Source organism: Pleurodeles waltl, chromosome 6, assembly GCF_031143425.1.
Source record: "Pleurodeles waltl isolate 20211129_DDA chromosome 6, aPleWal1.hap1.20221129, whole genome shotgun sequence".
Classification (NCBI taxonomy): domain Eukaryota; kingdom Metazoa; phylum Chordata; class Amphibia; order Caudata; family Salamandridae; genus Pleurodeles; species Pleurodeles waltl.
In genome coordinates this window covers 539,208,575-539,230,413 of record NC_090445.1, presented here as the reverse complement: position 1 = coordinate 539,230,413, position 21,839 = coordinate 539,208,575, and the positions used below count along the sequence as shown (strand labels likewise).

The 21,839-nt window shown below is 43.3% G+C and overlaps 1 long non-coding RNA gene across 1 annotated transcript; it reads right to left on the bottom strand.

Annotated features, from left to right (window-relative positions):
* Window positions 1-15,739: 15,739 nt before the first annotated feature.
* Window positions 15,740-17,221, bottom strand: LOC138299958 (uncharacterized). The gene is made up of 2 exons (XR_011204856.1): window positions 16,618-17,221; window positions 15,740-16,091 (listed from the first exon to the last, which is right to left on the bottom strand). It is a non-coding gene; the product is annotated as an uncharacterized lncRNA (long non-coding RNA).
* Window positions 17,222-21,839: the final 4,618 nt, after the last annotated feature.

Here is a 21,839-nt window from a genome sequence, read left to right as displayed (position 1 = left end):
TCGTAGTAAAAATCTGGTGCCCAGCAGTGCTGTTGGCACAATATAGTGACGTTCAGTTTCACTGTGGGGGTGTGGTGTGCACAGGTGTATACATTTGTGCAGGTATTTGTTGGCTTGTGTCTGGTAAGTACATTTTGTTATGTTATGTATGGCTTGGGATGGTGGGAGAGGTTGAGAGTGTGTTGCGAGTGTTGAGCTGTGTAACGGTGCCCTTTCTTCCCATGTGTACTAGGCTACAGTAATTACCATCGTCGTCTTCGTCGTTGGTCACGGTCCTGGAGGAATATGGCAATGAGAAGCACTGGCATTATTTTTAACTCTCCATGTCTGCATCAGCGTGTTCTGTGTACCTCCGGTGAGTGTTTCCTTTTATATTGTTAGTTTGTGCCACGCTTTGCCTGGCTGTGGTTCCCACCCCAGAACTAATGGCGGTGTGGTGTTTCATTATTTTGTCGACAGGTAGGGCCTTTCCGCCAGCCTGAGGGGGGCCTCCTCTGTCATCATCAGGACAAAAATGGCGGTGTGTAGATGGACAGCTACTTGTTTCTCATGGGCTTCATTATTTGGCGGTCCGGACCGCCATCCTGTTGGCGGTAGTTACCGCCACCACCGGCAGTGTGGTGTTTACTGCTATGTTCATAACGACCACCTATATTTGGATTCCTATAGCCCTTCTGCAGAGATAAATAAAAGCTGGCTAGAGACATTAACATGCCAATATTATCAACAGAGCAGAAGGAATCTATGATCGCTCCAATAAGTATGGTCGAAGTGCAACAGGCAGTGAACTTTACACCTAATGCTAAAGCATGTGGTAAAAATGGGATACCTGCAGAACTCTATAAAACCTTCTTTCCACAGTTAAATAAATTGCTAGTCAGGCTTTTTAATTGGATTATTTCGAGCTGTAAAATTCCAAGCACATTTGCAGAATCCAGTATTAGCACTTTCTAAAAAAAATAAGCCGAGCGAAGACGTAAATTCCTATCGTTCTACTCAACAGTGGCCATTAATTATTGCCTAAAATTATTGCAAATTGTCTAGCATTCATAAGTCAGTCAATTGTCCACAAAGATCAAAATAGTTTCCTTCCAGGTAGGAGCATTACTATTAACACAAACTACTTGATTCAAGCAATTGATTATTTTACAACTCAAAAAATTAAGGCAATGTCCATAATGGTAGCCACGGAAAAGACGTTTGACCTAGTCTAATGGGTAGTTTCATTTACTGTTCCTTATAAATTTAATTTCTCTCCAAGTTTTACTCAGCTACTTCAAGATCTTTATTCAAATGCTAAGGCCAATATAATGATCATTAAGAGACCAGCAGGTGAGGTTGCTATTAGAAGTAGAAAACATAATGGGTGCCTTGTGTCTCCTATTCTGTTTTCCTTATTCATTGAACCATTAGCTGGTGCCATTCGGCAATATCACAATATTAGTTCCTCAGTTGAAAGAGTGGCCAAACTTAAGCTATATTCTGATGATATGGTTTTATATCTAGCAGCTGAGAAAATAAATATCTTATGTGCTTTTGCAAAGATCAATGAATTTACTCTTATAGGTGGCTATAAGATCAATCATGTTACATCTGAGGCTCTTCTTTTCAATTTCTCACCAGAAATCCTACCCATGGCAATAAAAGCCTACTATTCTATTCTTTATTCTGTTCTGTAAGTCTTGTAAAGTGCATGGCTACCAGAAGGCCTCCCAGCACTAGAACAGTCATCATCTGCACGGGTTCATCAGCAGGAGCTTGTTACCGTAGAGCCATGTATCTATTCACTTACAGAAAGAGAGTCCATAGGACAATTGGCACAGGTCAGGGGGGAGAGAGTTCCAAAGTTTGGAGGCCAGATGGGAAAAAGAACAGCTCACGCACTGCAATCTCAGTCACTGCTGCTGCCCCATTAATGCAGTCACCACAACATCTAACATCCAGACATGCACACCAGACACCACATCTGCACTCACCACGACTATATTGACAGACACTTGCAGAACACTCACCAGACCTGCAGACACCCAGACAACATCCATCTATACTGGCAGCCTGTCTTCTCCCACTGTGTCCACCCCCCTCCCAAAACACTCAAACGTTCGCACACATCCACCCCACACACATCCACCACACATAAGCATACTACACAGGCACCTGCCTCCACGCCCGGCACACCTACACCTGGTACGAGCACTCCGTCAACTTCCATTCCCAGACCTGGCTCCAGATCCCCTCCAACTGCACCTAAGAAGCTTTTCCTATCATGTGTTGACCTGTTTGAACCCACTGGTCCACCCCGGCTTGTCCCTAAACATTCCCATGTCCTTTCACAGTCCACTCCTTCATTGTCTAAGTCCGCCCCAGTCTGCCTTTCCCATTCCTGTGCCCATTCCCCAGGGAGGAAGAAGCCCTGTGTTGCCCCAGGTCCCTCTGCCACCCCTGGTCCAGGCCCGCTCCCCCTCCTTCAAAGGGCAAGCCCAAACCCCCTCCCCCTTCCAAACTTAAGCCCAAGACCCCCCCTTCCAGACCTAAGTCCCCACCCGCCACTCCCTTCCCCTGTTCCCTGAGGAGCCTGGCTGCCCCATTGATGCCCCTTTCCAGTGGAGTTCCCTTTGCACACGTGGGGGTCAAGTTTGAGCTGTATTTGCCCTTCAGGGACTTTACGATGGACTGGCCAATGGCCTTATTTGGACATTACTTTTGTAATTCGTAGTAAAAATCTGGTGCCCAGCAGTGCTGTTGGCACAATATAGTGACGTTCAGTTTCACTGTGGGGGTGTGGTGTGCACAGGTGTATACATTTGTGCAGGTATTTGTTGGCTTGTGTCTGGTAAGTACATTTTGTTATGTTATGTATGGCTTGGGATGGTGGGAGAGGTTGAGAGTGTGTTGAGAGTGTTGAGCTGTGTAACGGTGCCCTTTCTTCCCATGTGTACTAGGCTGCAGTAATTACCATTGTCGTCTTCGTCGTTGGTCACGGTCCTGGAGGAATATGGCAATGAGAAGCACTGGCATTATTTTTAACTCTCCATGTCTGCATCAGCGTGTTCTGTGTACCTCCGGTGAGTGTTTCCTTTTATATTGTTAGTTTGTGCCACGCTTTGCCTGGCTGTGGTTCCCACCCCTGAACTGATGGTGGTGTGGTGTTTCATTATTTTGTCGACAGGTAGGGCCTTTCCGCCAGCCTGAGGGGGGCCTCCTCTGTCATCATCAGGACAAAAATGGCGGTGTGTAGATGGACAGCTACTTGTTTCTCATGGGCTTCATTATTTGGCGGTCCGGACCGCCATCCTGTTGGCGGTAGTTACCGCCACCACCGGCAGTGTGGTGTTTACTGCTATGTTCATAACGACCACCTATATTTGGATTCCTATAGCCCTTCTGCAGAGATAAATAAAAGCTGGCTAGAGACATTAACATGCCAATATTATCAACAGAGCAGAAGGAATCTATGATCGCTCCAATAAGTATGGTCGAAGTGCAACAGGCAGTGAACTTTACACCTAATGCTAAAGCATGTGGTAAAAATGGGATACCTGCAGAACTCTATAAAACCTTCTTTCCACAGTTAAATAAATTGCTAGTCAGGCTTTTTAATTGGATTATTTCGAGCTGTAAAATTCCAAGCCCATTTGCAGAATCCAGTATTAGCACTTTCTAAAAAAAATAAGCCGAGCGAAGACGTAAATTGCTATCGTTCTACTCAACAGTGGCCATTAATTATTCCCTAAAATTATTGCAAATTGTCTAGCATTCATAAGTCAGTCAATTATCCACAAAGATCAAAATAGTTTCCTTCCAGGTAGGAGCATTACTATTAACACAAACTACTTGATTCAAGCAATTGATTATTTTACAACTCAAAAAATTAAGGCAATGTCCATAATGGTAGCCACGGAAAAGACGTTTGACCTAGTCTAATGGGTAGTTTCATTTACTGTTCCTTATAAATTTAATTTCTCTCCAAGTTTTACTCAGCTACTTCAAGATCTTTATTCAAATGCTAAGGCCAATATAATGATCATTAAGAGACCAGCAGGTGAGGTTGCTATTAGAAGTAGAAAACATAATGGGTGCCTTGTGTCTCCTATTCTGTTTTCCTTATTCATTGATCCATTAGCTGGTGCCATTCGGCAATATCACAATATTAGTTCCTCAGTTGAAAGAGTGGCCAAACTTAAGCTATATTCTGATGATATGGTTTTATATCTAGCAGCTGAGAAAATAAATATCTTATGTGCTTTTGCAAAGATCAATGAATTTACTCTTATAGGTGGCTATAAGATCAATCATGTTACATCTGAGGCTCTTCTTTTCAATTTCTCACCAGAAATCCTACCCATGGCAATAAAAGCCTACTATTCTATTCTTTATTCTGTTCTGTAAGTCTTGTAAAGTGCATGGATACCAGAAGGCCTCCCAGCACTAGAACAGTCATCATCTGCACGGGTTCATCATCAGGAGCTTGTTACCGTAGAGCCATGTATCTATTCACTTACAGAAAGAGAGTCCATAGGACAATTGGCACAGGTCAGGGGGGAGAGAGTTCCAAAGTTTGGAGGCCAGATGGGAAAAAGAACAGCTACCCCAACAAGATCTGCCAAACTTGGGTACATGTAGTAGATGGGCGGAGGAGTATCTCAATGACCTTCCAGGGAGTGACTAGCGATCTTAGAAGAGTGGGGCCTCTCTTGTAAAAAGATTCATGCAAAATGCCCAAGGCTTTAAATTGGACCCGCTGCTCAAGCGGAGATTCAGTCAGAGGCTTTTTTTACAGATTGATGTCAAGGAAGATTCATCAGGAGCCTGGAAGCAGCATTCAGTGTGATCTGAAGCCTGATTTTCACGTACCAAGTTGAGCCCAGATATAGAATGTTGTCTTTTTAGCTTGGTGCTCCATAGTGAGACTAGAGTCTAACCACATTCCAGGGCTCTTCTTCACCATTTTGGGACTAGAAAATCTATCCAAGCAATTGGGCACAGAGGAGGGTATTTTTTAATTAATATTGTTGCCCAAGACCTGAGTCTTGTCTTCGTGCTCTTCAGTTTGCAGTTAGCCATCGATCTGGCCACCTCCTGGAGACAGGGTTCCAGACTGAGGTGAGTGGTGCTGGGATCGGGAGAAATACAAATCACCAACTGGGTGTCGCCGGCATTGGAAACCAATGTAAACGCAAAAGACCAGGCAATTTTAGTTAAAGGGTACATGTAAAGATTAAAAAGAGTGGGGCTCAGGAAGGACCCTAAGGCACACCGCAACACAGCAAAAGACTATGGGAATACCAAGAATGGACTAGCACCTAGAATGTTCTGTCCTTCAAAACAGAAGAAGGCCAGTTCAAGGCACATCCGAAGACACCCACTTTAGATATCTTATGTATGTGTGTCATGATCTACTGTGTCCAAAGCCACACTCAGATTTAATAAACTAATGGCTGCTGAGCCTTCTTTGTCCAACAGAGATCTGAGTTCCTTGACCACAGCCTGCAGAGCTGGTTCTGGGGACTAAACCCCATTTGTGTGGGGTGGATGATTTTGTTGGACACATGGTAGGCTGAAAGATGTTTTTTATTGACATGATTTTCCAGGAGCTTTGAAATACCTGGTAACAAAGAAATTGTCCAAAAGTTGCTCAGGCAGAGAAGACCGAAACCAAGTTTCATTTTGAGGGGGCTTAACCACCACATGCTTCCATTGCAGGGTAACCTGCTCTTTAATAATTCAACAAATCCACCAGTGAGGGACAATACTTTCAGACCCTTGACACAAAATATGTAGAGGGGCCAGGTCAAGGGGAGAGCATTGCCTTTATTGCCTTCAGAAGGTCTGTAAGAAGAATCACAGTAAGGTCAGGGAAAGATGAGAGAGTCCCTTTAAACTGCGCCAAAAGAGGCTCACTTCCTAGGGGCTCCTCAGTAATAGAACCATCCATGAAGGAGGAGTAGATGTCCAAAATCTTATTGTGGAAAAAGGAAGCAAAGTCATTATGATGTTCGACTGGAGCTTCTAAAGCAGAACCAACCACATGTGGGTTCAGTGACATTTTACTTAAGTCAGGTCTAAGGAAAAATTATACTAAAATAGCAATCACACATTTGACTCTACCTATTAAATAAGGTAAACCCAGCAAATTGAATAGTTCGATAACCATCTAGGATAGAAGAGTCTATAGCCCAAGTGGTGGGACAGAAAAGTCCCTTGCATTGTAATGAACGTGCACCAATGGCTCGAGTGTCCAAGATGCAATGATGTCTGCATCCATGATGCTAATCTGATTTTTGTTGTCATGGGCTAACATAGATCATGCTTGTGACATAGGTCTGCCTCATGATTGCAGCCTTTTTGGATGGAAGAGGTGCCCAAAGCCCTACTTCCATAGTGTTTTAAAACAACTGCCTTTGACAGAAGTTAAGAAGCACTAGTGGGGTGGTGACGCACACTGTGTAGTAACCAGTAGGAGTGAACAGGTCTTTCTACCTATGTCAACGGAGTGAAGCCTAGAGGTTCACATATTTATAGTTCCACTGCTATATGTTTAATTCACCCTTGAGCTACACCGGGTCATGGTGTAATGCCGCCCCCTGTGCATGTGTGTTCTACTTGGAACAATACAGGCATGTTGCATTGTTTTGCAGTGCATGTGTGTGTGTATATATGTGCTGGATGTAGGTGTGCCTGTGAATGGGACAATACATGGGAGATGTGGTGCAGTGCGGTGCATGTGTTACATACGTGTGCTGGGAGTATGTGTTCCTGTGAATTGTACAACACATTGAAGAATATGGGTTGCATTTTGGGAGACACATGGCTAACTGGTGGAATGTGAGGAGGTAGAGGAACACCCCTAGCTAGATGTTTGCTTTGCTTCATTCCTGTGAGCTGGGTGGGACACACTGGAGAAAGGGAGAGCCAAGCTCTTCAGTATACTTCAAAGGGTGCTCTTTTATTCAGAGAGTGGTCATTAAGAAGTGGCATGGGCACATCTCAGAAATGAGATGGGGTGATAAGAAAATCAGAAAGAGTAGGTCTACAGCCCTGGGTAACCTTTGGATACACATATCACTGTGGCTGACATCTAGGTGTGAATGTCTAGTCATTCCCATGGCCTGTGTTGTAGGGCTATCCGATTCAAAGCTGCGCCTACAACTTCAAAAGCTCACTCTCTACATCACATTTGGTATCTGGAATGGACTGTAAGAAGGAGAGCTTAAAGCCCCTAAAATTATTAACTGTCAAGCAGCCAGTCAGGCTGTGCAAGAAGGAGAAGGTCTGCAAGACCGCAGCCTTTGATCAGGAGGGGGAGCCATGGCATGCCAGTCTCCCAGCGGTGTGAGATGACAACACACAGGGAATCCATGATCACCTGCCCCTGGGACCTGGCGCACCGGTGCCTGCCTGCTTGCCAAGACCTGCGTGCATTGTGAGGGAGAGGAAAGCATTGGAGGGTGCACAGTCCAGTGGGAATCCTGGCGACTGAGTCCTGGAAGCGAGGTGTGAGGAGATGGGTGCTGCAGCTTTTGGGTCATTACAAGTGTGCAAGTTAAAGTCAGTGTCTCCCTTATGCCAGAGGAGGGCAGGAAGGTAGGGGGATGTGAAATTCAGTTGGACCCCCTAACTAAGCCATGGTGTCCCTAAATGCCGTTGAGGAGAAAGGAGGGACCTGGTCTGAGTAAAAAAGCTGCAACTGTATATATAGTGATAAAGACTTTCAAATCTCTAAAAACAGTTTGAGTGTAAGTTGATTGTTGTGGCCATACCCATAGAAGTCTGGAGAATGAGTCAACAGCAAGTAGAATGTATTTGTATGCACATCAGGTCAGGGGACCACAATGGTCCAGGTACCCACATTGTAGTGATTTGTTTGAAAATAGAAGGGGTGTCTCCAGTGGGCATTTAACGGTGGACCCTTTTATTTGCTGATAGATATCACAGCAGAGGACATATTGTTTTTTTCTGTTTGTATAGACCTGGCCACCAAAAATATTTTTTAAGTAAAGCAATAGTTGCAGCCACACCGGCATGGGCAGATGCAACTCCCTTATGTGCTGCTTTTATCAACTCAGATCTTTGATCTTGGTTGGGGATCACATGATCACCCACCCCTGGTATTGTTACTAGGGCAGTATTTAGGCTAGTTATGCAGTAGGAATATTTGGCAGGATATACCTTTGGTAATGGCTTGCCGTTATCTGAAGCTTTCACAGCAGCAATGTTTCATCATCCAGCCTTTTCCATGAATGAGTTATTGCAGCAACAGAAGCCATAGCTACTACTGACTTTGCTGCTTCATCAGCCAAAGTATTATGTGCAACGTGTACTCCTACACTTTGGTGTCCCAGTGTATGAACTAGATGGGCATTCTGTAGCTTCTTCTTCATATTCAATACTTTCCCCCACAGTAACCTTTGTTTGATGGTGTTGTCTTTCGAATCTCTGAACCCATTCTGATGTCAGTAATGCAGATATTCATTGAAGGACTAGACACAGTAGTACGAATCACAGACTATCAGTATTAGCTATTCTGGATCTGTGTGTTCCAGTGCCATGACCAGAGCCTTAAGCTCTGATAGTTTTGCAGTGCAGTCTCCTAAGGACTACATGTAAGTGTTTTGTGGATGGAATTCCCCATTGTTCATGTAGCCACTCAGAGCTGCACAACTAGCGGAGTATTGCTGTTTGTACCTATTGCTGGTTGGGCTGATCCATCAGTGCAAATAATTGTTTGATGTTGATCAGTTGGCAATATGTTAGTCTGTATTGGATATTCCAGTTCATTTTGAAGGAATTCTTGAGTTTGTAATTTTAAGTAGAAAACATAGTCAATCAATCAATCAGGAATTTGTAAAGCCCACTACTCAAACATGAGGATCTCAAGGTGCTGAGAAGTAGGGGGGAGAAGGCAGGGGTGAGGTGCTGCTACTGCTCAGACAGCCAGGTCTTGAGAAGTTTCCTGAAGGTAAGGAGGTCTTTGGTCTGGCGCAGGTGGGTGGGAAGAGTGTTCCACATTGTGGCGGCAAGATGCTAGAAGGATCTACCGCAGGTTGTAGTTCTGCGGATACGTGGGATGGTAGCGAGGTCGGCGGAGTGGAGGTGTCGGGTCGGGGTATAGAAAGAGAGCTGTGTGTTGAGGTGTTCTGGTCCGGTGTTGTGCAGTGCTTTGTGAGCGCAGGGTGAGTCAACATCAGTATCTCTTTAATGACAGCTATCTGAACAGCAGTCAGTACTTTTTCTGTGGGAATGAAACATTGTTCAGATGTGGAGTATAAGTGTGATTTGTATGCAATAGGGACAGTATCACCCTCATTAAATGTTACATAGGAGAAACCAATGGCACCAGCAAATACCCTGATGAATACATTTGTTTTGTTGTCCCTTGTGTATAAATGTTTTGCTGCAAGCATGTCTTGTTGTAATGATCTGAGAATGCGTGTGTGTTCGATTGTTCAATATTTGTTTGAAAAGGCAGGCGTATTAAATCATGTAATTGTTTAATGCATTTCGCATAATCTGCAATGTATGTTCTGCCAAAGTTTAAAGAGCCAAATAAAGACTGAAGCTTTTTTATGGTATTTGGTGGTTTTAATTGTGCGCACTTTTCTAGAAAATCAGGCGCTATGCTCTTGCCTTCATCTAATAACTCGTATCCCAAAAATAAGGCACAGAGAAAGGCAATTTTTGTCTTCCTAAAAGTGAATTTGCAGGTGAGTTCAGCAAATTCTACAACAATGCATGCCACCCACTTCAGCTGGTGAATGAGATCATCATCCGCTAGGTAGATGTCATCAACATAGTAATATGCCTTAGGGTCAATGATGTACTAACTGGATGTTACATGTGCTGTCAACAGCCCAGGACTGACTGTTATATACCCCTGTGGGAACACCCAAAACTTGTTTATGCTAGCCTAAGGAGCTAAATGCTATTAAATCCCTGCTTTCAGATGCTATATTTTGGCACAAGAAGTAGTTAGAAATATCCAGTGTCTTTTTGTATTTTTTGTGTACTGTATTTTTGATAAGTGCTGTGTTATGCACATTTTGGATAGAAAATGTGCATCTATGACTGTTTAAATGTCTATAATCTAAGACTATTCTACCTGAATGGGCCAGTTTTGCAACTTGAAATAGAGGATTGTTCATTAGCGAGACACAGGGTTCAATTACACCCTGGTATTCTAACTGTGTGAGAATTTTTCTCACAGGGGTTTTAGCCTCATGCTGAATATGATATTGAGATTGAGGCTGTGTTTGGGACCTAATTGGTATTATATGGTAGGGAGAATCTTTATCTCAGCCTACATGATTGCAATAGGAGTGGGGGCCTGTGCCTATGCCCAGTCAAATGAGAATGACTCTCTTAATTCTATAGGAACCAGGGGCGAGAAAGAAGGCTTAATAATCTCTTTCCCCTGCAGGACTTCACAGACAAATTCAGAAAATACAGTGTCAAGAATGCCAGTCACTCATTTCCAGAATATTATACAAATTGTGCGCTCAATGTCTACCTCAAATTCTATTTCATTTTATATACCCTATTGGGGGGGAGACGCGCATGTCCGCAGTCTTGACTTCTATGAAGTTGGCAGTTGCTTTCACCTCAAGATGCTCCAGCAGATTCAGGCAAACTATTGTGACCTTTGCTGCGCTGTCTAATAGAGCCAGTGCCCAGTTCCTGTTCTTCAATAAAACTCTCATCTTGCTTGGCACTTCGTGCACAAATAGCTGCCACCTTCTTCTTTTTGCATTGAGGTTTTTGTTGTGGAAGTTTCTCTTCTTTTTTAACTGAAACTTCTGCTGGGTGTTGTGAATCTTTTTTCTGTTTCACTTACTCTGTTCGTTGTTCTGATCACCAACCTCTCTCACTATGTGGAGTCCTGAAAGGAACGAGATTGTCTTGTATCAGTATATTTGCATTACAAACTGTACTAATAGTCTATATATTGCTACAAGCTCAATGTATAAGCGGCACACTCAGCTACTGCCATCAGGATGTGGTGTGTATGTGGCCATTTGAGACCAGGTAAGACCATCATTACTCAGAGGACCTAACCGAATATGTAGTGTTGTATGTGATAGGGTGCAAACAAGCCAGTTCTGGTAGTCTTGAAAAGATAGAGGTATCTCTATGTATGCATATGCAGGTGCATTCACATGTGTATAATGATGAAATGTATTAGTGTTCCTATCAACTGCTAGAAAATTGACCCAAGAGTAGAAAATGTCTGTTCTATAAGCTGGATGAGCCTCAAACACAAACGTAACAGCACACCCTGGGCTGTAAGGCCATTCTTTAATACATGATTAGTGAGGGGGGCTCATACTTAGTGCAATTATCACCCGCTGAGGGTTTGCCATTGTAAATGTAGTGGTGCAGAGATAAGGACACCAATAAGGGATTCATTATTTTAAAGTTCAAGCTTGAACAACCTTCAGTTTAAAATAGGTGCTACCTATCTAAATGAGAAGGGAATCCTCAGTACCACGGATGTCTCCGTATATAGTATTAGGGTGCCTTTAGCACGTAGTGAAACAGAGATACTCAGGGAGATCCATAATTCAGTGCCTGACCAAACGTTGCTGGTGCCATGTTGTGTTGGCTCTCATTGTACCAATGAGCCTGCTGGGTTCGGGCAGCAGCACCACCAGATTGTGGGGCGCTGAGTCCAATTCCATACCGTGTGAGAACTGTTTTCCTGACCCTTTCGGCCAGCCAGCAGTACCTCTCCAGCACCTAAAAGTGGCTAAAATGTGTGGCAGCAGTGCACATGACATTCTGATTTCTCAGGGAAATCATGGTGTTACAGATCTCAGCCTTTTCTCTCAGTTACATTTGTCTCACAAATCCAAAGACAAACAGAAGCAAGACTTGTTTCAATACATTTTATTGAATCAACTGCATTCTAGAAAAAATAGCATGTACTGCAATGATTAGGATGAAAAAACATAATAATAGCAACACAGTGACAAGGAAAGTGAAAAATAAGAAAAGTCCCACCATATTGTCAGAACGGTTGAAATTCCTACCTACGCCACTAACTATAGCACAGCAGTGTTAGACCTAATCTGCCCTTTATGATCTCTAGGAAGACACCATCCCCATACCTGGATATGGTTGTAGCGAAGAGGGCTGTTCGTCTTCTGAGAGGTCCTCACGCAGGTAGGCGGAAAAAACATAAAGTCTCGGCATACTGCTTCAGTGAAGCGACAGCATGCAGTGTCAGTTATCTTGCTGCAACTCTCCCTGTCACATATAGGGGGCAGAAGGATGTGATAATAATAATACAGCTGATATTCTGAGAAACTGCCTAACGTAAGAACACATACGTTTCCTGTGAAGTGGCAAAGATTGTGGTGTTCCTTCTTTGTACTGGCAACAATATCGGGTCCAACCTTGAGCAGAGCACAGAACAAGAATGTCAGACTAAAAAAAATAAAAAGGGTTCCTAGGCTAAAAGCATTTGAGATAAAAGAGATAAAACACCCTTGCAGAATGAAGCTTCTGCTCAGAAATTAAAATGAATAAAGAGATTGTTACCAGGCTAAAGGGCACAAGCGTCAGGCCTATTGACTAAAATAACGTGCCCATAAAAAGCTCACTAAAATAGCCCCAAAACAGGGTAAATCCCTTGGGTGGGTTGAGCCTAGCAGAGTCCTTGAGCTTCCTTCTGGCTCTTCAGAAGGCTATGGCTGAGAAAGAGGAGAAGGCCATAGAGTTTGAGAGGGAGAAGCTACAACCAGCTCACTGGAAACAAGAAGAGATGAGGCAGACAGGAATAGACCCAGGAGGAGATACTGCAAGACAGGGAAGAGTAACAGAAAGAAAGGGAGGTGAAACAAAGAGAGTGAGAAAAGAAACAGAGGGAAAAATAAAGAGAGCTGGATAGGGAAAGAATAGTCCTTGAAAGAGAGAGAAACTTAGGATGCCAACAATAACAACTCCATCTGTGATAAGTGACTCTAAATACAGATCAGGCCAGTTTGTGGCCAAGGTTCCAAGATACCTTGTACATATGTATGTGGAAGGTCAGGACATCTTTCAATGGTTTGTGAGCTATGAGGTCACATATAAGGTGTGGGCCTTGAATGAAGTGTCTTAGGGAGCTGCCTTAATGGGGCACATGTCACGTACTGCGCTGGACTTCTCACCTCTGGATTTCGGATTGGCGAATACACCAAGTCTTCTATAGGTCCTGGATACTCCCAGATAAGGGCAAACCCTTCTAGTAGCCACGGTGCCGCTTGACAGGCTACGCCAAAGCAGACCGTACCCTCCAGAAGGAGTCCCAGAGGGAAAAAAAACCAACACTGGGGAAAAAACCTCTAACAGGAACTCCTGAAGGAAAAGGAGAAAAAACATGACTTGACAACAGGAAACAAAAATAGGCAATATCCAGGGTAAAAGGCAGGAAAAAAGGAACAGGCAAAAATATCCCAAGGCAAAAGCAGGAACAAAGAACAGGCAAAAATCTCCCAAGGCAAAAGCAGGAACAAAGAACAGGCAAAAATCTTCCAAGGCAAAAAGCAGGAACAAAGAACAGGAGCGAACAGCACAACCAGGAGGAAGTGTTTGCAACGCAAGGAGGAACAAGACTGACTGACTTATATACTGAGAAAAGGGAAGTGACATCACAGGAAAGGGAAGAAACACCATCTTGGATTGGGAAAAGCCCATAGACCAGTATAGGAAAAAGAAAATAGTATAACAGAGAAACAGAGCATGCTGGAACAAAAACACGAAGAAGACAAGATGGACACAACATGGATAGAGACAGGCAAAAGGACCAACAAAAAAACCCCCACCAACAACAAAAGAAGAAAAAAGGCTACAAGTAAGTGTAGCACGACCGGGAGCGAAATATATGCTTCCCAGAAAGCATAGTCAAAAAACGCGGGGAACGGCGCTCCGAATATCGTTAGCGCGTTCCAACCGCGAGGACAGAAAGAGACGCTGCGTCAGAGCGCGGCGTTACAGCACATGCCTTTGAAAGGGGCAGCCATCATTGGGAGGATGGCTGTGCCAGACCAGATGATCTACAAGGAGAAGGAGGTTCTGATTGGATTCAGTCTGATCTGAAGCCAGCTCAGACATTCTGGGACTGCAAGAGAGTGGATGGTGTTTAACTTGAGACTTGGCGTAATGAGTGCGTGGGTGAGAGGGGTGGAGGCCAAGGACTTCCAGTCCCTTAACAAATTGATATTGATAGAATGACTCAAGGAAGAGTTCTCAAATCCCTCTTAGGCAACACCTGTCTGATTTGACAAAGAAGGGTCCAGAGAAGCTTTCAGTGTGGGCTGACCAGCGGTTAGTTGACAGGGTTCACAAGGGGCTAGAACAGCACAGTTTTAAGCCAAAGATAGAGGAACTTTCCACCAACTGGTACCAAACCAGAGGGTAAGATCATATGTAATCGTAATGCTCATGGGACTTGAAGAAGGCCTGAGTCAAATGGTAACGGTACAGGTGTGTCTGAGAAGGAGCATCATGGAAAGGGGTAACAGGGATGTTTTTCGAAGTCTTGCTGCAAGTGCTACTTGGAACAACACTTCAAGAGGGATTGTCAGGTAAACGACCCTCACCCATGTAGTGCTTTCCTCTTATTTAGTTTCTAAGCACTAACATAACACAACAGAAATGCACTTCTGAGGTCAAAGAAGACTTTTATTGTTATTTTATTCTTCCCCAACCACAATGTTTATGAATGAATGACGAATTAGTAGCTTTCAAGTCCGCGTTAATCAAACAAAATATATCAGTTTGCAATATACACAGCAGATTATATTTATAAGATATTGAATGCAAAGCAAAACAAATACTTCACCGTGTGGGAACTATTCACAGCTTCATCTTTCTAAGGTCTGCAAGCTGAGGACCCCTGTCAGCCGCGAGAAAGAGAGATTCATCTACCCACACGGGATTGCTGTCAGCCTGCGCCAAGCTCCAGCACGAGGTCCGGCAGATTCGAATCTGACTCTCTGCAGCCTGTTACATTCGTTACAAAGGTGTGCCCCCTCCTCTCAGACCTGGGAAACTGAGCAAGCCTTTTGGAGACTGGCCAGGTCTCCAAGACTACTCCTGTTCCCAAGCTCAAGGGAAGAGAAACAACGCCCATGTACTCTCTCTTATCAGGTCTAGTCTACTGTGAGAGCAAAACATCTTGGTTCTCTGGTGCAAAAACACAGCTTGGAAAAATACAGCTTGGATTCTCAACTGCAATGTCTAACTCCACGTTAAAGGCAATGGGCAGCTAACCTAAATATCAAATGCAATGTCATGTTAAAGGCAATAGGCAGCTAACCTAAATATCAAATGCAATGTCTAGTGTCATGTCAAAGCCAATAGGCATCTAAGCTGAATACAAAATGCAATGTCTTATATCATGTCAAAGCCCATAGGCAGCTGAGCTGAATACAGAAAGTAATGGCTAATGCCATGTCAAAGCCAATAGGCGGCTCAACTGAACAAAACATACCATATGCTACTGGTGAACATTGAGCAACTAATATGCGCAGTGGTGAAACACAAAGTCATTGGTCAAAACAAAACTTATCAAATGGCAGGACATTCCGCCCTTTGACCAATGAATTTTTGTTTCACATATCTCATATTTCAAACAAAAAAAAAACATCAGCACACAAAAAAAAACATTATGATCAAAGCAATCCCTGTAAAGCAATAGAAGTGAATTAACACATTGATTTCATAACCTTTCACATCAGATACATCTACATAGAAAAGACTGGGCAATTTTTTTTTTTTTTTTTTTCTGAATGAGTCTCTAATTCAACAGTGTTAGCAATTTGATGTGGCATGAGTTCTGCTCATGTAAAAGAGGCACGGTCCACCTGAAAGGTTTGCTGGAAGATAAGCAAAAGTCAGAGTTCCATACGAGAGGGAAAAAAAAAAAAAAACACAGCAAACAAGTTGAACTTGAACTGAAGGCGCAGTTTGCGCAAAATGGATCCATGGTGCTGGCACTTTACTCAGCCAGGTTCAGGTTGGGGATTCGGTCCCTTCCCCGACCCCACACGCACACACCGGAAGGGGGACCACACAGCGCACTCAGGGACAGTGGCGAAACGTGGTAGGATCTGCAAAAGAAACAAGTATGACTTTTCTTGCAAATAACATTTTTCATTTAAACTGCACCCTTCCTCTTTCTTTCCCTGTTTTATAATCAGCAGGACGTTTTTGGGGCCCTTTGTTATATTCTCTGCAGGTTCTGGAGGGTCACTTGGGGCTTCAGCCCACACATCAGCATTGAGGTTTTTATCTGCTGCACCACAGCTTCCCTTTTCTTGCACTGTCAGAAGGGCTGGGGCAGACTCATTCTTTACCAAACCTCCATTCACTGCACTTTTGTCAATTTGGGCCATTCTGTCTCCAATTTGTATGAATGAATCAGATTCTTTTCTAGGTATCAGCATAATTTCGATTTTTCCTTGGTAATTTGCAGCAATCACTCTCCCTAAAACCTGATCAATTTGCCATTTCTGTTCTGGTAACTTTCCTCTCCCCAACTGCTCTGTGACTGCTTGCATGACAGATTGCTTTTGTGCGTGCTGCACAATTTTTATCAAATCTAGGGGAATGTGCATCTCTCTCATCTCTGCCCACCTGTAAGTGGCCTTTTCACATTTCTGGGGCACCCACATAGCCATCCCCACTAAGGCAGAATTCTGGGTGTACACTTCTCTCTCTGCATTTTTCTCATTAACATCTGCAAGGTAATTGAACCAGTTAGGTGCTAAAACATTATCAAAGAACCAAAAATCAGCATAAAAATGACACATCTCATGTAGCTCTTGCTTTAAAATCTGACACACATTATACAACGCTGTTCCTTCTACTGTGCCAGAAAACAACATTTCAGTCAATGAATCATTAGTAAAACAAACATGCTTTTTATCTTCAGTAGACACGAATTCAAATGGTGCACACAGTTTCATCGGTAATTCTTTTATCTGTGGTACTCTAGCCCTGTCTTGCAAGTACCAGATCCATTGTATGATTCTAGCTAGGGGCACTATTTTCTTTCCTTGTTCATGATTTAAATGTACATAAGTATTTCCTTCTTGCACTGCGCAAAAACCTAAAGTCTGCATTATTTCATTTGCCAAATCACACGCGCGCAGCTGCATATAATTTTTCACAGTGACCATATACAAAAGTGTTAGGATTTCACTCAAATGAGGGCTTTTCTTTTTCCAAAAATCAAACAAGCTAATGAAACTCGGTGTCTCTTACTTGTGCATTTTGCAACGGTAACTCGTAAATCACATTCTGAGCTCTCTCATCCGAAAACCCTGGCTCACACGGAAACTCAGTGCAGCTCGGAGCTGTCTTAACCCCCTCATTACTGGAATGGGACAAGAAAGATTCTTCAAAAACAGCCTTTTTATAACTTTCAGTTGCGGGCTAATTTGCTCACGTAAATTCCTATTTTCATGTTCCAACTGCCTACATTTCTCCTGCATTTCTCTGTAAGCAGATAAAGGTATCCAGACCTTTCTGTCATCATTACTTCCAAAACACACGTTTTCTACATATATACAACGGGAATTATTTCTCAAAACAACATCAGGCATTTTAGCTACACATGCATTTTCTTCTGTAATTCCCCAAACAGAAAACAATTCACAGTTTTTCTTAGCACCATCAGGCAGTTCATCAACACATGTATTCTCAGACATGGTCTGCCATGCTACTGTGATTCTCCAAACAGAAAACAATTTCTGTAATTCTCCAAACAACAAAAAAACAATTACACTTTTAAAGTGTGCACTTAGAAATCTACTAACTCGTCAAACCCCTTCTTAATCACCTCTTAATGACCGACACCCCACGACTCCAGGTACCAATTGTAGTGCTTTCCTCTTATCTAGTTTCTAAGCACTAACATAACACAACAGAAATGCACTTCTGAGGTCAAAGAAGACTTTTATTGTTATTTTATTCTTCCCCAACCACAATGTTTATGAATGAATGACGAATTAGTAGCTTTCAAGTCCGCGTTAATCAAACAAAATATATCAGTTTGCAATATACACAGCAGATTATATTTATAAGATATTGAATGCAAAGCAAAACAAATACTTCACCGTGTGGGAACTATTCACAGCTTCATCTTTCTAAGGTCTGCAAGCTGAGGACCCCTGTCAGCCGCGAGAAAGAGAGATTCATCTACCCACACGGGATTGCTGGCAGCCTGCGCCAAGCTCCAGCACGAGGTCCGGCAGATTCGAATCTGACTCTCTGCAGCCTGTTACATTCGTTACAAAGGTGTGCCCCCTCCTCTCAGACCTGGGAAACTGAGCAAGCCTTTTGGAGACTGGCCAGGTCTCCAAGACTACTCCTGTTCCCAAGCTCAAGGGAAGAGAAACAACGCCCATGTACTCTCTCTTATCAGGTCTAGTCTACTGTGAGAGCAAAACATCTTGGTTCTCTGGTGCAAAAACACAGCTTGGAAAAATACAGCTTGGATTCTCAACTGCAATGTCTAACTCCACGTTAAAGGCAATGGGCAGCTAACCTAAATATCAAATGCAATGTCATGTTAAAGGCAATAGGCAGCTAACCTAAATATCAAATGCAATGTCTAGTGTCATGTCAAAGCCAATAGGCATCTAAGCTGAATACAAAATGCAATGTCTTATATCATGTCAAAGCCCATAGGCAGCTGAGCTGAATACAGAAAGTAATGGCTAATGCCATGTCAAAGCCAATAGGCGGCTCAACTGAACAAAACATACCATATGCTACTGGTGAACATTGAGCAACTAATATGCGCAGTGGTGAAACACAAAGTCATTGGTCAAAACAAAACTTATCAAATGGCAGGACAACCCAGCAGCACCTGTGACAGCAAGCATGCTACCCATGGTTGAAAGGACCTAAGAGACCAGTTGTGCTTTGTCTAGTAGCTTTGGAGATCTGGGAGAGGAACCTACATGTTCAGAAGCACATTCATACTAACATGATGAGGTTTGTGCAGGAAGTTAGTATTAATAAAAGGAATGTGTCTGCCCTGTGGGTTACTGGAGCCTTCAGCACAATGGTTTACAGGAAGCACCTTAAGCTTGAGGATATACCCTCTGCTACCAAGGGTACATGTTTGGTAGTCAGTGCAGAGGGCATGGAGTATCTGCTTGTCAGGATTGAGATTGAGCTCAATGGAAAGGTGGCCATAGTTGATTTTAGGGTAAGAGGAAAGCAAGGTGCTGGATGTCTCTTGGACAATGACTTGACTGCCTCTGGCTTGGTGCCAGGACCGGAAGCCTTTGTGACTTGGACCACTTCAGCTGTGTTGATCAGAGCACAAGATGCATGTCAGCCCCAGAGTGGGGCTGGGATCATTCCTAATTGGCAGCAACTGGGACAAGGTAGTTTACAGGAAAGGGCAGACTCCGAGAAGGTCATCACTTCTGCTCCAGAGGAAGAGGAGGATGAGGCTCCTGAAGTGGACCAGGTCCTGGAGTCTGGGCTGCTTCCAGAGTTGCAGGGTTTGCCAGCTGCTGGAGGGCCTATCTAATACGATTTCCACAAGGCACAGGAAGGGTGCCACGTGCTTGTTGGACTTTGTAAGGAGGCCAAAGAACAAGTCAGCAAAGGAGTGGTCAGGAAACACTATGTTGTCTTGGAAGACGGCCTACTTTATAGTGAGACAATGAATCCTTAGCCAGGAACTAGCAAAATGCTAGTTGTTACATTAGTGCACAGGAATGTTCTGTTGTCACTGGCCCATGAAGAGCTCTTGGCAGGACAAATAGGTATTAGAAAGACTAAGGATAGGTTGTAACCACTTTTCTACTGCCTACAGATGCACTGAGACAGAGAGATGTTTTGTAAAGCCCGTAACACTTGCCAGATGAGTAGTAAGACAAAAGGGAGGACTAAGGCACCATTAGTGTCTCTACCAGTTGCAGGTACTCTGTTTGAGCAGGTGAGAATAGACATGTTAGTACATTTGACCCCCCCTTACAGTCAGGCAACAAGTTGTGGTGTATCATGCCGCCACGTACCCAGAAGATGTACCTCTAAGGAGCATAACTCCACAGGTGGTAGCAAGAGCTCTCGGGGTATCTTTTCTAAGATTTGATTTCCATTTCCAAGAATGGTGATTCCTGACTGGGGAACTAATTTCATTTCCTCCTACATGAGAAAAATGTGGCTGAAAGCTGGTGTGACATACCACTTCTCCACAACTTACCACCCATAGACCAAAGGTTTGGTGGAGCAGTTTAAAAGTCACTGAAGAGCATGATGGGAACTCTGCCGGAGAACCTCAGGAGGAAGTGGGATATTCTCCTACCATGTCTCTCATTTGCCTACCACAAAATGGGATAGGATTCAGTCTCTTTGAACTTCTGTATGGACACCCAGTATGGGGGCAACTAATTCAAAGAAGGGTAAGAATGAATCTGTGAGTCTCCACAGATGGATGTTTTGGACTGTGTGATTTGGTATCAGGAAGGTGTTGTGAGGGAGGGCTTTGGAGGACAAATGGTGTGGCCTATACAATGTAGTTCAGAAGATTTCTGGGGTTAACTACTTGGTGGACCCAGGTACCACAAAGGATCCCAAGAGGGTGTTCCATGTGAACAGGCTGAAGCCTTACCTCCAGATAGATTAAACAGCGAATGTCATGCCAGAGGAAGTAGAGGAAGACAGTGCACCTCTTACTGACATTCTAAATGCTTACAAGGGGGATGGCACTTTGGAAGGGGTTCGGCTAGCCCCTGAGTTAACTGCCGAGGAGCATAGGGAGTGTAGAGAGAAGCTGGAAAGGTTTTCCAACCTCTTCTCAGTGACTCCAGGGTTGGCATGTGTCATTTGCATGACATAGGTACAGGAGATAGTCTGCCAATGAAGACCAAGATGTACAGAATGTCTGACCTGGCTCAGGGATGCATTAAGGTGGAAGTTGCCAAGATGATGGACCTGAGAGTCATTGAGAGAGCTCCTAGTCCATGGTTTATTCCTGTGGTGCTAGTACGAAAGCAAGGGTCTGCTGACTTGTGGTTCTATGTGGATTACTGAGCTCTCAGAGAGGTAACCAAGACTGAAGCCCATTCATTCCAAAGAGCGAAGGATCAGTTAGGTGCTGCAAATTACTTGAGCACCTTGGATTTGACTAGTATGTCAAAGCAATTGTTTGAACATGTTTATGGTTATGACTAGAGACATTCATGATTTATGATAAATGAACTTATGTATGTGCATTGTCTGAGCCATAACAGCTGATTAAGAAAACAATAAAGAGGTAATTGAGGTATTTTGGAACTATGAGATATTAACATTGATGAAGGTGCAGAATAATTGTGAACGTTGTTTAAAAAACACACTTTTATTTTTGTATATGGAATTGGAGTGTGGCAATTGATCCCTGTGTAGTAAGAATTTAATTGGTACTTAATGTGAGACTTTGACGAGGGGGGAGGGGTGTTTGATTAATGCCTCAATCAACTTTTGTAAATAATTTGTTATTTTTTCTCTTGTATGAATAAATGAATGAATTTAGGATGTTTTTCAGATTATGCCAGCCTTATCAAAATTGAGGGGCAACTCGGAATGAGGCCCTGACTGTTTTTTCTAATATTCCTTATTTTACGATTGGCCATTGAGATAATTGAGAGTAATCAATGTACTACCCAATAACTACTGACTGTGTCTGGAATCAGAGAAGAAGCCACATGTATGTTGGTTGATAAAATGTGTGCATCTTTGGATATATGTAGGCATAAACACAAGGACATACCCTCATACAAATGTAGTTAAAGATATAGACAGCAAACAGTCTATTTTCTGAAATTAAAAACAAAAATAAACTGCTGAATGCA